Source organism: Pristiophorus japonicus, chromosome 1 (genome assembly GCF_044704955.1).
Source record: "Pristiophorus japonicus isolate sPriJap1 chromosome 1, sPriJap1.hap1, whole genome shotgun sequence".
NCBI classification, from domain to species: Eukaryota; Metazoa; Chordata; class Chondrichthyes; family Pristiophoridae; genus Pristiophorus; species Pristiophorus japonicus.
The window spans coordinates 474,487,189-474,503,960 of NC_091977.1; the positions used below are offsets into that span (position 1 = coordinate 474,487,189).

Genomic DNA, 16,772 nt, shown 5'->3' on the forward strand with positions numbered 1-16,772 from the left:
GATACATTGTAGTACGTTCAAACAAATTACATTACATGTGTCACTATACAGTACACGGAATGGGTGACGGTACGTTTACATTTTTTCTTTTCAACATGCATTACGCAACAGACCTTGCATTGTACATGGCACTACATAGGTGTTTACAGATCATGGTGCTCCATGTACACAAAAAGTAAATTACAAATACAGCCCGAGGGGGGGTTGTACTGATTCCTGCCCCCGGGTTTACCGTGGCAGAAGGGCTTTAAACTGTGGCCCTTCCCCACCGTGCCTTTGCGGCGACTGTACCAATTTTAAGTGCGTCCCTCAGCACGTAATCCTGGATCTTGGATTGCGCCAGTCTGCAACACGCAGACGTGGGCATCTCCTTGCTCTGGAAGACCAGCGAGTTTCGGCAAGACCAAAGAGCGTCTTTGACCGAGTTGATGGCCCTCCAGCAGCAGGTGATGTCTGTCTCGGTGTGTGTCCCTGGGAACAGCCCGTAGAGCACAGAGTCCTGTGTTACGGAGCTGCTCGGGATGAACCTCGACAGCAACCACTGCATCTCTTTCCAGACCTGCCTTGCGAAGGCGCAATCCTGAAGGAGGTGGGTGAGGCTGCCACGGGTGATGCCGGCGCCAGCTTCGCGGGTTGCAAACCAGGCTTCAGTTTGCTCATGGGGCAAAAATTAAAGGGGAGGTGGGGCGCTGACTTACTGATTGCGGCCTTGTCCTCCAGAAATTGCGGGGTCCGTGGCACGATTCCGCTTCTGTGCCGGGCTGCTGCCATGGCATCCTGCTCCCCAGAGGTGTAGTGGTGGCCCCTCCTCCCCAATGCAAAGTCGGCAGCGTGCCCTCATGGGTGACTTTAATCTACATGTTGATTGGGCTAACCAAACTGGTAGCAATGCGGTGGAGGAGGATTTCCTGGCGTGTATTAGGAATGGTTTTCTAGACCAATATGTTGAGGAACCAACTAGAGAGCTGGCCATCTAGACTGGGTGATGTGTAATGAGAAGGGACTAATTAGCAATCTTGCTGTGCGAGGCCCCTTGGGGAAAAGTGACCATAATATGGTAGATGCAGAGTGATCAGTTTAATATCCCCTATGGGGACATGATATTGAATTGATTTTTGGACAGGGAGCTGGATCAGGGGCTTGCCCCGTCCACTCCATGCACCGACCTGGTATTGCAATATTTCCAGGAACGGTGCAACTTCGCCTCTCGGCCTTTTGGCCTAAGATCAAACACATTGGCGCAAAGTGATCTTTGGCGTTAGAGTTGATCTGGAACGAAATTGGACAAAAAAAATTTAAAAAAAAAAAAATTAAGATGCAGAGTGACACAGTTAATTCGGAGACTAGGGTCCTGAACTTAAGGAAAGGTAACTTCGACGGTATGAGGCGTGAATTGGCTAGAATAGACTGGCAAAGGATACTTAAAGGGTTGACGGTGGATAAGCAATGGCAAACCTTTAAAGATCACATGGATAAACTTCAGCAATTGGACATCCCTGTCTGGAGTAAAAATAAAACGGGGAAGGTGGCTCAACCATGGCTAACTAGGGAAATTAAGGATAGTGTTAAAGCCAAGGAAGAGGCATATAAATTGGCCAGAAAAAACAACAAACCTGAGGACTGGGAGAAATTTAGAATTCAACAGAGGAGGACTAAGGATTTAATTAAGAGGGGAAAATAGAGTGCGAATGGAAGCTTGCAGGGAACATAAAAACTGACTGCAAAAGCTTCTATAAATATGTGAAGAGAAAAAGATTAGTGAAGACAAACGTAGGTCCCGCAGTCGGATTCAGGTGCATTTATAATGGGGAACAAAGAAATGGCAGACCAATTGAACAAATACTTTGGTTCTGTCGTCACGAAGGAAGACACAAATAACCTTTCGAATGTACTAGGGGACCGAGGGTCTAGTGAGAAGGAGGAACTGAAGGATATCCTTATCAGGCGGGAAATTGTGTTAGGGAAATTAATGGGATTGAAGGCCGATAAATCCCCAGGGCCTGATAGTCTGCATCCCAGAGTACTCAAGGAAGTGGCCCTAGAAATAGTGTTTGCTTTGGTGATCATTTTCCAACAGTCTATTGATTCTGAATCAGTTCCTATGGACTGGAGGGTAGCTGATATAACTTTTTTAAAAAGGAGGGAGAGAGAAAACGGGTAATTATAGACCGGTTAGCCTGACATCAGTAGTGGGGAAAATGTTGGAATCAATATTAAGGATGAAATAACAGCGCATTTGGAAAGCAGTGACAGGATTGGACCAAGTCAGCATGGATTTATGAAAAGGAAATCATGCTTGACGAATCTTCTGGAATTTTTTGAGGATGTAACTAGCAGAGTGGACAAGAGAGAACCAGTGGATGTGGTGTATTTGGACTTTCAAAAGGCTTTTGACAAGGTCCCGCACAAGAGATTGGTGTGCAAAATCAAAGTGTATGGTATTGAGGGTAATATACTGATGTGGATAGAGAACTGGTTGGCAGACAGGAAGCAGAGAGTCGGGATAAACGGGTCCTTTTCAGAATGGCAGGCAGTGACTAGTGGAGTGCTGCAGGGCTCAGTGCTGGGACCTCAGCTCTTTACAATATACATTAACGATTTAGATGAAGGAATTGAGTGTAATATCTGCAAGTTTGCGGATGACACTAAACTAGGTGGTGGTGTGAGCTGTGAGGAGGATGCTAAGAGGCTGCAGGGTGACTTGGACAGGTTAGGTGAGTGGGCAAATGCATGGCAGATGCAGTAAATGTGGATAAATGTGAGGTTATCCATTTTGGGGGCAAAAACATGAGGCAGAATATTATCTGGGTAGCAGCAGATTAGGAAAAGGGGAGGTGCAACGAGACCTGGGTGTCATGGTTCATCGGTCACTGAAAGTTGGCATGCAGGTACAGTAGGCGGTGAAGAAGGCAAATGGTATGTTGGCCTTAATAGCTAGGGGATTTGAGTATAGGAGCAGGGAGGTCTTACTGCAGTTGTACAGGGCCTTAGTAGGCCTCATCTGGAATATTGTGTTCAGTTTTGGTTTCCTAATCTGAGGAAGGACATTCTTGCTATTGAGGGAGTGCAGTGAGGTTTCACCAGACTGATTCCTGGGATGGCTGGGCTGTCATATTAGGAGAGAGTGGATTAACTGGGCCTTTATTCACTGGAGTTTAGAAGGATGAGAGGGGATCTCATAGAAACGTATAAGATTCTGACGGGGCTGGACAGGTTAGATGCGGGAAGAATGTTCCCGATGTTGGGGAAGTCCAGAACCAGGGGATATAGTCTTCGGATAAGGGGTAGGCCATTTAGGACTGAGATGAGGAGATACTTCTTCACTCAGAGAGTTGTTAACCTATGGAATTCCCTGCTGAAGAGAGTTGTTGATGCCAGTTCATTGGATATATACAAGAGGGTGTTAGATATGGCCCTTACGGCTAAAGGGATCAAGGGGTATGGAGAGAAAGCAGGAAAGGGGTACTGAGGGAATGATCAGCCATGATCTTATTGAATGGCGGCGCAGGCTCGAAGGGCTGAATGGCCTACTCCTGCACCTATTTTCTATGATTCTATGTTTCTATGTTTCCCCTTTAACGGAAAGAGAGGACCTTGTGCTCCCGCTAGCACCAGGCAGCTCTCCGTGTAGCGCTGAAAGATTCCTGCAGTTAGTGCCCCATTCCCCAGTCCTGCCCCCGGCATTGCGCTCCACTTCCTCTCGGGGGCGGTAACCCCAATTTCACTGTCGGGGCGGGACTGGCACAGGAAGTCCTGCTTCGCCTCGGTTACCGCCCCCATTTCACCCCCTTACTGTTTATCTCTTGTTCTGCTTCTAAATGTTATTTTTAATCACACCTGTAGAGACATTTGCAAACATTTTTAATTGAACCCACGGGCCCAAAGGTATTTAACCTTTCTAACATGCAATGAGCAATGCAATGTTAGTGATGGTGACAGTGTTATCCCAGAATACTTTCTGGTATAAAACTGTACCTTTCACATTTCCGCCACTTGTGTATATCCACTCGCCGATATTTTCAGGTCCTGCTGTGTAAAGTTCATGGACCTCATGGATGAAATTTATTCCAGCAGCATTATGGACAAAAAACTGTGGCGACACACAATTCGACTTGAAGTTAAAAAGGAGAGATTCTTTGAGGGAATAATCACTGATAGCGTCATTGCAAGAACCCATGCTTAACAATAGTCAGAAAATGTTTCAAAAACTATTGCTGACAACTTTATGGCCATTTCTACCAGTTGGATCAGTTACATGATTATGACAGAGCTGCTGTTGCTCTAAATTTGTCTTATTTATATTTGGGGGATTTGTAGCAATCACAACAACAGTGGAGCATCTGAGTTGTCCATGAGGATCCTGACATTCCAGGTCCCGAACCTCATTTTGAGGGGTGGAAGATGCCTGTACATGAGTTCTTTTAACGTGGGGTGGCCGTTGCACACTGGCTATCACACGGGCTTAGCAAAGTAAGCTCTTGGGTCAGTGGCAAGGGGCTCCAAGATGACTGGAGATCAGTGTTATGTATTAATGCTTGGGGGTCACCAGACACCAGAGGGCGCCGCAGTCGGAGGTCATCGGACTGTACGCATGTGGCATGTGTGCTTGGTCACCTGTATATAATCTGGGTGTCTTTGTCTCGCACTCTTGGGCTGGAATAAAGATGAATCAGGTTGCACCTGATTGAGTTTACAGTAACCAGACTCTTGAGTCATTACAATTGGCGACGAGGTAATTTAAGAACCTTCGCATGCACAATGGGCACTATTGGAATCCTGGAGAGATTCATGGAGGGCGATGATTGGGTGGATTTTGCCGACCGCCTGGATCAGTATTTTGTGGCCAACAGCATGGAGGCAGAGGCCTACACAGTTAAGCGCAGGGCAGTTCTCCTCACCGTTTGTGGTCCGAAAATTTACGGTCTCATGAAGAACCTTCTCTCACCTGTACGTCCAGTGGAAAAAGGGTACGAGAAATTGTGTACATTGGTGGGTAACCATCTGAAGCCAAAAGAGGGGATCATCATATCACGCTACCGTTTTTACATGCTTGTTCGTGCTGAGGGCCAGGATGTGTCGGGATTTGTCGCTGGCCTGCGACGTCTTGCTGAGCCATGTAAGTTCGGGAACATGCTGGAAGACATGCTGCATGATACCTTTGTGATAGGCATCAGCCATGATGTGATCCTCAGGAAGCTGTTGGCTGTAGAGATGCTGGATTTGAAAAAGGCCATCGCGACTGCCCAGGCTTGCATGATGACGGATGATAATTTGAGGCAGATATCATCGACGAGTCGGAGTTCTATGGCAAGTACTGTAAACAAGATGGCGTCGTCTTCGGGCAGAGCTGCTTACGTAAAACCTGCCGCTGCTTAGAGCCCGCCAACTGGTTCGATCCAAATTTCACCCTGTTGGCATTGTGGGGACAATCATCAGCCTCATCAGTGTCGGTTTAGACAATACTAATGCAATGGATGTTTGAAAGTGGGGCATCTTCACAGGATGTGTCCACAACGGAGCAAGCGTGGTACGGCTCACCACGTGGTTGATGAGGTTCAGTGATGGTCTGGATACGCAACCCGAGTTGGAAGTGAATGGACTGTATTCATTCCTGAGCAAAAGCCAGCCGATAGTCGTTAATGTGAAGCTGAACGGCGTGCCTATATCAATGGAGCTGGACATGGATGTGAGCCAGTCGATAATGAGCCAAAGGACATTCGACAAGCTATGGGACGCTAAGGCTGCGAAACCGAAGCTGAGTCCAGTCAATGCCAGATTGCATACTTACACTAAGGAACTCATACCGGTGCTCGGCAGTGCAGCAATCGAGGTGTCATATGACGGTGTGGTTCATGGGCTACCATTATGGATCATCCCAGATAATGGTCCAATGCTGTTCGGCAGGAATTGGCTCGAGAAAATCAAGCTGAACTGGAATGATGTCAAGATGTTGTCCTCGGTGGATGATACTTCATGTGCTCAAGTATTGAAAAAGTTTCCTTCTTTGTTTGAACCGGGCATTTGTAATTTTACGGGAGCCAAGCTGCAGATTCACCTGGACTCCAATGCAAGGCCTGTCAATCACAAAGCTCGGTTTGTACATGATGAGGGAGAAGGTTGAAATTGAGCTTGACAGGCTCCAGCGTGAAGTGATCATATCACCGGTCGAGTTTAACGAGTGGGCTAGTCCCATTGTTCCTGTGTTGAAGAGTGATGGCACTGTCAGGATTTGTGGAGACTACAAGATTATGATTAACAGATTTTCGAAACAGGATCAGTATCCGTTACCAAAGGCTGATGACCTGTTTGCCATGCTAGCTGGTGGAAAGTCGTTCATGAAACTGGACCTGACGTCGGCCTATATGACCCAAGAACTTGTCGACACTTCAAAGAAACTCACCTGCATCAACACCCATAAAGGATTGTTCGTCTACAATAGGTGTTCTTTTGGGATTTATTTGGCTGCAGCCATATTTCAGAGGAATATGGAGAGTTTACTGAAGTCCATTAGGACTGTCGTGTTTCAAGATGACATTCTAGTCACAGGTTGTGACACTGCTGAACATCTGAACAATCTTGAAGAATTCCTACAGCGTCTGGACAAAGTGGGACTCAGGTTGAAACGCTCGAAGTGTATATTCATGACACCTGAAGTCAAATTCCTCGGGAGGAAGATTGCTGCTGATGGCATCAGGCCTACTGATTCGAAAACCGAGGCCATCAAAAATTCATCCAGGCCTCAGAATATGATAGAGCTACATTCATTCCTTGGGCTACTCAACTACTTTGGTAATTTCTTACCCAGATTGTTTACTTTACTAAAGCTATTGCATGTGTTACTAAGAAAAGGCGACAACTAGGTCTGGGGTGTGTCTCAAGATAGAGCCTTTGAGAAAGCCAAGAATCTGCTATGTTCAAACAAGTTGCATGTTCATTATGATCCGCGTAAGCGTCTTGTGTTGGCCTGTGATGCTTCATCATATGGGGTTGGCTGCGTACTCCAACAAGCAAATGAATCTGGAAAGCTACAACCTGTTGCGCATGTTTCGAGAAGTCTGTCTAAAGTGGAAAGAACTGACAGTGTGGTAGAGAAAGAAGCTTTGGCCTGTGTGGATGGAGTAAAAAAAATGCACCAGTACCTGTTTGATCTTCGTTTTGAACTAGAAACGGATCACAAGCCACTCATTTCATTGTTTGCAGAAAACAAAGGTATTAATACTAATGCATCATCCCTCATTCAAAGGTGGATGCTGACATTGTCTGCCTATGATTACGTCATCCGTCATAGGCCTGGTACTGAGAATTGTGCCGATGCACTGAGTCATCTGCCCTTACCCACAACTGAGATGGAGCCACCTCAACATGCAGATCTACTATTAGTAATGGATGCTTTTGAGAGTGAAGGAACCCCTGTCACTGCTCAACAAGTTAGGATCTGGACCAGCCATGACCCTGTTTTATCAGTTGTGAAAAGGTGTGTACTCAGTGGTGATTGGTGTGCCATACCTATGAAGATGCGTGAAGAGACCAAACCTTACAAATGCCACAAGGATGAGCTTTCCATTCAGTCGGACTGTTTACTATGGGGTAATCGTGTAATCATGTCTAAGAAAGGTAGAGAAAAATTTGTACGTGAACTTCATAACACTCATCCTGGTATTGTCATGATGAAGTCCATTGCTAGATCTCATGTAGGGTGGCCTGGAATTGACTTTGATCTGGAATCATGCGTGCATCAGTGCAATAGTTGCATACAGCTATGTAAAGTACCAGCGGAATCTTCGCTGAGTCTTTGGTTGTGGCCATCCAAACCATGGTCGAGGATCCACATTGATTTTGCGGGCCTGTTCCCAGGAAAGATGTTTTTTGTCGTAGTAGATGCATATTCTAAGTGGATAGAGTGTGTCCTTATGTCATCCAGCACATCTACAGCTGCCATTGAGAGCCTTCATATCATGATTGCTACTCAAGGTTTGCCTGACATTGTTGTGAGCGACAACGGATCTTGTTTTACAAGTCTTGAGTTCCAGGAGTTCATGAAACTCAATGGCATCAGACATGTGAGATCAGCTCCATTCAAGCCTGCTTCTAATGGTCAAGCAGAGCGTGCCATTCAAACGATCAAGCAAAGTATGAAACGTGTAACTCAGGGCTCACTGCAGAGATGATTGTCATATATATTGCTCAGTTACAGGTCAAGACCTCATACGCTTACTGGGGTTCCTCCATCTGAACTACTGATGAAGAGAAATCTCAAGACCAGGCTTTCTCTTGTTCATCCTGATTTGAATGATCGTGTTGAAAACAGACGTCAAAGTCAGCAATGGTGTCATGATCGTGTTGCTGTGTCACGTGACATCTCAGTCAATGATCCGGTTTATGTACTGACTATGGTCCAGGTCCAAAGTGGATCGCCGGCACTGTTACAGCCAAGGAGGGTAACAGAGTGTTTATTGTCGTGTTCAAAAATGGGCAAACATGCAGGAAACACCTTGACCATGTTAAACTGCGGCACATGGATGAACTGGAACCGAGTGAGGAAGATGAAGTCAGTGACCAACCAACCATTGTTCACTCATCAGAGGACTCTGCTAACATCAGACTCTGAACCTTCAATCTCTAATGTGGTCATGACCGCTCCCATCAGATCGGCTACACAGCCCTCCGTCTCAACGGACTCAGAACGCTCGCCCAGAGCCAAGTTTGAACTGAGGCGATCAACTCGTGAGAGGAAAGCCCCAGACTGTCTTAATTTGTAAAAAAAACTGTTGTTAAGATTTTAAAAGGGGGATGTTGTTATGTATTAATGCTTGGGGGGTCACCAGACACCAGAGGGCGCCGCGGTCGGAGGTCATCGGGCTGTACGCATGTGGCATGTGTGCTTGGGCACCTGTATATAAGCTGGGTGTCTTTGTCATGCTGGCACCTTTGGACTGGAATAAAGATGGATCAGGTTGCATCTGATTGAGTTTACAGTAACCAAACTCTTGAGTCATTACAAGCAGGCACTGCTGTATGAGGCTAGTTGCCTAGTTGGCATGACAACTGCACGAGAAATGCAGGGAACAGCACTTGTACACGGTCTTCTTTGATTTTACAAGACCTTTGACACTGTTAACCGCGAGGGACTATGGAGCATCCTCATCCATTTCGGCTGCCCCCAAAAGTTTGTCACCATCCATTCCTGCTTGGACCACTATCCATACTTCGGGAGCCTGTTATCAGCAAGGGCAGACATTGACGACGAGGTTCAACACTGCCTCCAGTGCACCAGCACAGCTTTCAGCCGCCTGAAGAAGAGCGTTCGAAGATCAGCCCTCAAATCTAGCATGAAGCTTATGGTTTACAGGGCTGTAGTGATACCCACCCTCCTTTATGGCTCAGAGACATGGACCATATACAGTAGACACCTCAAATCGCTGGAGAAATACCACCAGTGATGCCTCCACAAGATCCTGGAAATCCTCTGGGAGGACAGACGCACCGTCAATGTTCTCAATCAGGCCAACATCCCCAGCATTGAAGCACTGACCACACTCGACCAGCTCCGTTGGGCGGACCACATTGTCCGCATGCCGGACACAAGACTCCTAAAGCAAGCACTCTACTCGGAACTCCTACACGGCATGCGAGCCCCAGGTAGGCAGAGGAAACGTTTCAAGAACACCCTCAAAGCCTCCTTGCTAAAGTGCAACATTCCCACTGACACCTGGGGGTCTCTGGCCAAAGACCGCCCAAAGTGGTGGAAGAGCATCTGGGAGGGTGCTGAGCACCTCAAGTCTCGTCGCTGAGAGCATGCAGAAAACAAGCGCAGGCAGCGGAAGGAGCGTGCGGCAAACCAGACTCCCCACCCACCCTTTCCTTCAATGACTGTCTGTCCCACCTGTGACAGAGACTGTAATTCCCGTATTGGACTGTATAGTCACCTGAGAACTCACTTTTGGGGTGGAAGCAAGTCTTCCTCGATTTCGAGGGACTGCCTATGATGATGATGATGACGATGATGATGATGATGCTCCACGATGACATACAAGCCGTGATCCTGACCAACGGATCCACCACAGACTCAATCCACGTCCGAATCGGGGTCAAGCAGGGCTGCGTAATCGTGCCAACCCTCTTCTCGATCTTCCTCGCTGCAATGCTCCACCTCACACTCAACAAGCTCCCCGCTGGAGTGGAACTAAACTATAGAACCAGTGGGAACATGTTCAACCTTCGTCGCCTCCAGGCCAGATCCAAGACCGTTCCATTCTAGAACATACATAAGAACATAAGAACATAAGAATTAGGAACAGGGGTAGGCCATCTAGCCCCTCGAGCCTGCTCCGCCATTCAAAAAGATCATGGCTGATCTGGCCGTGGACTCAGCTCCACTTACCCGCCCGCTCCTCATAACCCTTAATTCCCTTATTGGTTAAAAATCTATCTATCTGTGACTTGAATACATTCAATGAGCTAGCCTCAACTGCTTCCTTGGGCAGAGAATTCCACAGATTCACAACCCTCTGGGAGAAGAAATTCCTTCTCAACTCGGTTTTAAATTGGCTCCCCCGTATTTTGAGACTGTGCACCCTAGTTCTAGTCTCCCAACCAGTGGAAACAACCTCTTTGCCTCTATCTTGTCTATCCCTTTCATTATTTTAAATGTTTCTATAAGATCACCCCTCATCCTTCTGAACTCCAACAAGTAAAGACCCAGTCTACTCAATCTATCATCATAAGGTAACCCCCTCATCTCCGGAATCAGCCTAGTGAATCGTCTCTGTACCCCCTCCAAGGCTAGTATATCCTTCCTTAAGTAAGGTGACCAAAACTGCACGCAGTACTCCATGTGCGGCCTCACCAATACCCTGTACAGTTGCAGAAGGACCTCCCTGCTTTTGTACTCCATCCCTCTCGCAATGAAGGCCAACATTCCATTCGCCTTCCTGATTACCTGCTGCACCTGCAAACTAACTTTCTGGGATTCATGTACAAGGACCCACAGGTCCCTCTGCACCTCAGCATGTTGTAATTTCTCCCCATTCAAATAATATTCCCTTTTACTGTTTTTTTTCCCAAGGTGGATGACCTCACATTTTCCGACATTGTATTCCATCTGCCAAACCTTAGCCCATTCGCTTAACCTATCTAAATCCCTTTGCAGCATCTCTATGTCCTCTACACAACCCGCTTTCCCACTAATCTTTGTGTCATCTGCAAATTTTGTTACACTACACTCTGTCCCCTCTTCCAGGTCATCTATGTATATTGTAAACAGTTGTGGTCCCAGCACCGATCTCTGTCGTCGAGCTACAGCACGCGGACGATGCTTGCATCTGCGCACATTCAGAGGCTGAACTCCAAGTCATCGTCAACATCTTCACTGAGGCATATGAAAGCATGGGCCTTACACTAAACATCCGTAAGACAAAGGTCCTCCACCAACCTGACCCTGCCACATAGCACTGCCCCCCAGTCATCAAGATCCATGGTGCAGCCCAGGACAACATAGACCACTTTTCATACCTCGGGAGCCTATTATCAGCAAGGGCAGATATCGACAACGAGGTTCAACACTGCCTCCAATGTGCCAGGGCAGCCTTCAGCCACCTGAGGAAGAGAGTGTTCGAAGATCAGGCCCTCAAATCTGGAACGAAGCTTATGGTCTACAGGGTTGTAGTAATACCCACCCTCCTGTATGGTTCAGAGACATGGACTATATACTGTAGACCCCTCAAAGCACGAGAGAAATACCACCAACGATGTCTCCACAAGATCCTGCAAATCCCCTGTGAGGACAGACGCACCAATGTTAGTGTCCTCGACCAGGCTAGCATCCCCAGCGGACAATAGATGCAAAGTCAAAAGTACCTGAGAGCCTCTCGGCAATGATAAGGAGCATGGAGGAATCCGCTTCGATAAGAACTTAAGAATCAAATCATAAAAATCTGGTTATTTTCTTTCTTTCTGGATTATTAGGAACTTTATAAACAATATAAGAACAACACAGTTAGCACATATTTAGCAAAGTGAAATGGTATTATATAACATAATTCAAAAACAATATTACAGAGACAAGCAGTCTTACATACAATTAGCATGACACTAATCCTTAAGTGCAAACACTCAAGAAAAGGGAATTGAATTTTGTGGTAAACACATTTTTGATTAAACATGAATAGAATGAAGATTTGTCCCTGGGGCAGTCTACTAAATCTTAAAATATACAGTTTCATTAGTGGTTTACCTTTCTTCTACAATGGAAGGACAAATATTACATAAGAACACAAGAAATAGGAGTAGGCCATCTGGCTCCTTGAACCTGCTTCGCCATTCAAAAAGATCATGGCTGATCTGATCTTGGCCTCAACTCCACTTCTCATAACCCTTGGCTCCCCTATCATTCAAAAATCTGTCTGTCTCCACCTTAAATATATTCAATGACCCAGCCTCCACAGCTCTCTGGAGAAGAAATTCCACAGATTCACGGCTCTTTGAATGAAGAAATTCCTCTTCACCTCGGTTTTGAATGGGTGACCCCTTATTCTTAAACTATGCCTCCTCGTTCTAGATTCCCCCATGAGTGGAAATTTCCTCTCTGCATCTACCCTGTCAAGCCCCCTCATAATCTTACACGTTTCAATAAGATCACCTCTCATTCTTCTAAACTCCAATGAGTAAAGGCCCAACCTGCTCAATCTTTCTTCAGAAGACAACCCCTTCATCTCAGGAATCAACCTAGTGAACCTTCTCTGAACTGCCTCCAATGCAAATATATTCTTGTTTATAATATTACTCCAGCTATGTATATCTGTGTGTTCCAACTTCTTGTTATTGTTTGATGAGTACAGCTTTCCTAGGGAGCTGTAATTCCTATTGTCACTAATTTTGAATCAAAAGTGGTATTTGGCTCCTATGAGCCTGTGAATCCTGCGATATCTAGAGGGAATTATGGATTCAATTATTTAATATCTGATATTATGAATTTTAATATACTGTTTACTCATGTCTACTTTTTTGTTAAAATTAGCAAAGTCAAGAATTTAAGTCTCCTGAAGTGTACTCATCCTAACACTAATGGGGTAATTGAGATTTATTTTGTAATAAACAACCATGCTTGCATCTTACAGTTTAAGAGTCATCAATACTGCCATTACGCAATTGCTGCTCACCAATAGTCTGCTTACTGATGCTCAGTTCAGTTTCCATGAGAACCACTCAGCTCCAGATCTCATCACAGCCTTCATGGGTGCAAGAGATGAACGCCAGGTGAGAGGTGCCCTTGACATCAAGGCAGCACCAAGCAACCCTAGAGAAATGTAAGTCCATGAGAGCCAAAGGGTTCGCTGAGCTCACACCTGAAACAAAAGAAGATGCTTATGGTTATCGGAGGCCAACGACCGCAGTCCCATGACATCATTGCTGAAGATCTCGGCCCAATCATCTTCAGCTCTCTCATAAGATCAGGAATGGGGCTGATCACTGACAATTTTAGTGTTCAGCTCCATTTAAACTTCACTGATGATGAAGTAGCCCATGCCAGCCTCCAGCAGGATCAAGAAAACATCTAGGCTTGAACTAACAAATAGCAAATAAGATTCACACTAATTCAATTCCAAGTAATGATCTTCTTGAACCAAAGAAAGCCCAGTCATCTATCCTGTTGCTCAATGGCACCACTATCACTGAAAACCTCACTATCATCATATTGAGGACCGCCATTTGAATAAAAGTTTAACAGGACCAGCCATGTCAACACCATAGCTAAAATAGAAGGGCAGCGGCTGGGTACTTTGTGACAAGTGGCTCACTTCCTGATTTCTCCAAACTTCTCTACTAGAGGGTACAGAAAAATTGATCAGAATTGTACCAGGGATGAGGGACTTCAGCTATGTGGAGAGACTGGAGAAACTGGAGTTGTTTTCCTTAGAGAAGAGAAGGTTAAGAGGGGATTTGATAGAGGTGTTCAAAATCATAAACGGTTTTGATAGAGTCAATAAGGAAAAACTGTCCCAAAGGCAGAAGGGTCGGTAACCAGAGGACACACATTTAAGATGATTGGCAAAAAAACAGAGACAACATGAGGAAACACTTTTGTACTTTTGTTCTCAGTGAGTTGTGATCTGGAATGCACTGCCTGAAAAGGTGGTGGAAGCAGATTTAATAGTAACTTTCAAAAGGGAATTGGATAAATACTTGAAGGGAAAAAATTTGCAGGACTGTGCTTATCATTCTATGATTCTATCTACAAGGCTTCAGTCAGGAATGTGATGGAATGCTCATAAATAGCCCGCATTGGTGCAGCTGCAAAAACATTCAATATGTTCAACAACATTCACGACAGAGCAGTTTGCTTACTCGGCACCTGTGCCACTGAATTCAATATCCACTCCCTCTATTACAGGCACATTGTGGCTGTATTATGTATGATCTACAGGGTGCAGTGCAGAAATTCACCCAGTTTATTTCCACAGCATCGCCTTCCCTGTGAGATTACCACCGATGAAGGCAAGAGCAGCAATATCATGGGAACACCATCACCTCCAAGTTACACTCCAAGCCACTTACCATTCTGACTTGGACATCCTTGTACCTTCAGCATCGTTGGGTCAATATTGAGGAATTCCCTATCTAACACTAGTGTGGGAGCACCACCACCACAAGGTCTGCAATGGGTCAAGAAGAAAGTCAATAAATGTCGTCACCTCCATGTGCCCATATCCCAAGAACAAATAAAATAAATACCAGACCCCGTCCCACAAATACTGGCACATTGATGAGCCAATAAAGGTAGTAATTTTCTTGTAACCTGTCCAAGTGTGCAAGAGTACGCCCAAGTACTGGGAGGAGGGAGCAAGTCTTTGATGAACTTGCACTTGATGGGGTTAAAAACTATTAAGAAAAATAAGTATTTGGCTAAAAAAGTAGGAAAACAAGCTTCTCAGAGGCAGCTTTAGCAATGCAGGAGCTGTGGGTGTTCCATTTGAGATCAGAAAGGGTAACAGCCCAAATATGTTGAGATGAAGGACTAGGAACCATCAAAAGTAAGAGACGGAAGCTGCAGTTTGGGCATGAATAAACCAGGCTACAAATTCTGCACCTTCTTGGGTGAATTTCTGGTATCGTGGAGGCAGTGGCATCGGAATTCAGGTCGGAACACGGATCCACCAGTTTTACATCCCAGTCACAAGGCCACAGCAAATGTCAATCAAGGGACTGCAGTTGCTTCTTACCCTGCCCTCCCTTATCCTGACAGTAGTTTGGAGGCATGTCTGGGGCCAGTGCCGGGCCAGACAGGTATCCCATCAGATATGACTCCGGTAGACAGAGTGGTACCTATCTCTGCTGAAAACAGGGGTAGGTGCTGCTCTGGGCTGAATGTGGATGCCACAGTGACAATTGCATTGTGGGCCTGCTAAGATGGGAGTGACAAAGGAAGTAAAACATTGCATCCTTTGGCCTAACTGGCTTGCTGCACTCAGAGTGGCATAATACTGTTCACCCCTGGTTGTGCCGCTACAAGCGCAGATGCCTGTTCCCTATATGTTAATGGCCCCTATTTAGTACTTGGGATGGTACCTCTGAAATTTCTATGCTGCAGTAGTTGAACGAAACAACATTTTCATTGCCCCATGGAAAGCCGAGGAGAAAAAAATCTTCACAACATCGGAACTGCAAAATCAAGGACCTGCCCCACAATAATCAGAGGATTTTGCTGTGAAAATGTGCAAATTGAACTGCAACTTCTGAAGAGTGCAGCTAAATGTGAAAATCCAGAAGTTGCTATCTGAGTTGGGCCGCTCCTCCGTAAGCTGCATGAAAATGGCATCCTCATTTAAATATATTGAACGGCATGAGGTTCCTGCACTGATGTCATAGATATGGACTAAACCCACCACAGAAAGTTAGGACTTGTCCATTCTAGTCTAAGTACCCCTTTAACAATGCGATAAGTTTTAATTACAGCCAAACAACCTCTCTGGAACTGAAAATTAACTTTTACGAGTGTGGAGCCTCAATTCTTCAGACTTTAATTATTGTTGAAGTGGATAAAAAATATTTAAATAAAGAAAATGTTTTCTTTTTTTTTCTGTCTCTTTTATCTCTTGCTCTTAATCCAAACTTTCGCTATCACTCTCTTTATTTAACTTTCTGTACCTGATTGGACATTGAACTCTGTTCTAATTACATAAGAACATAAGAAATAGGAGCAGAAGGCCATACAGCCCCTCAAGCCTGCTCCGCCATTCAATACGATCATGGCTGATCCGATCATGGACTCAGGTCCACTTCCCTGCCCGCTCGCCATAACCACTTATTCCCTTATCTGTTAAGAAACTGTCTATCTCTGCCTTAAATTTATTCAATGACCCAGCTTCCACAGCTCTCTGAGGTAGCAAATTCCACAGATTTACAACCTTCTGAGAGAAGAAATTACACTTCCTGGCTCAGACTGCGCTGCACAGTTGCTTGCCCCATTCACACAGACCCCACGTGCCCTGTAGAGGGCGCTGCGCTGTTTGGATGTTTGGCTGACAGCAGCAACAAATGGCGTCCGTTCACCGCTCACAGCAAAGTTTGGCCCGTGATCGAAACAAAAGATTTGTTTTTGGTTGCTCATTACATTTGAAACCCTGTCTTGAGCCCTAATTTTCACATATCTGGGTAACACAGGAACCTGCTTCTTCAACACAATCTCCAGCAAGGGATCTAAAACTTTTATTGGGCCAAGTAGTGATTCGTGGTTAAAGAAGTACCATGTGAAGGTTGTCATCTTAATACTGGCG

At 45.5% G+C, this 16,772-nt stretch overlaps 1 pseudogene; it reads left to right on the plus strand.

Annotated features, from left to right (window-relative positions):
- The first annotated feature begins 1,080 nt into the window (after positions 1 to 1,080).
- LOC139279452 (U2 spliceosomal RNA) lies at positions 1,081 to 1,203 on the plus strand (annotated as a pseudogene).
- Positions 1,204 to 16,772: the final 15,569 nt, after the last annotated feature.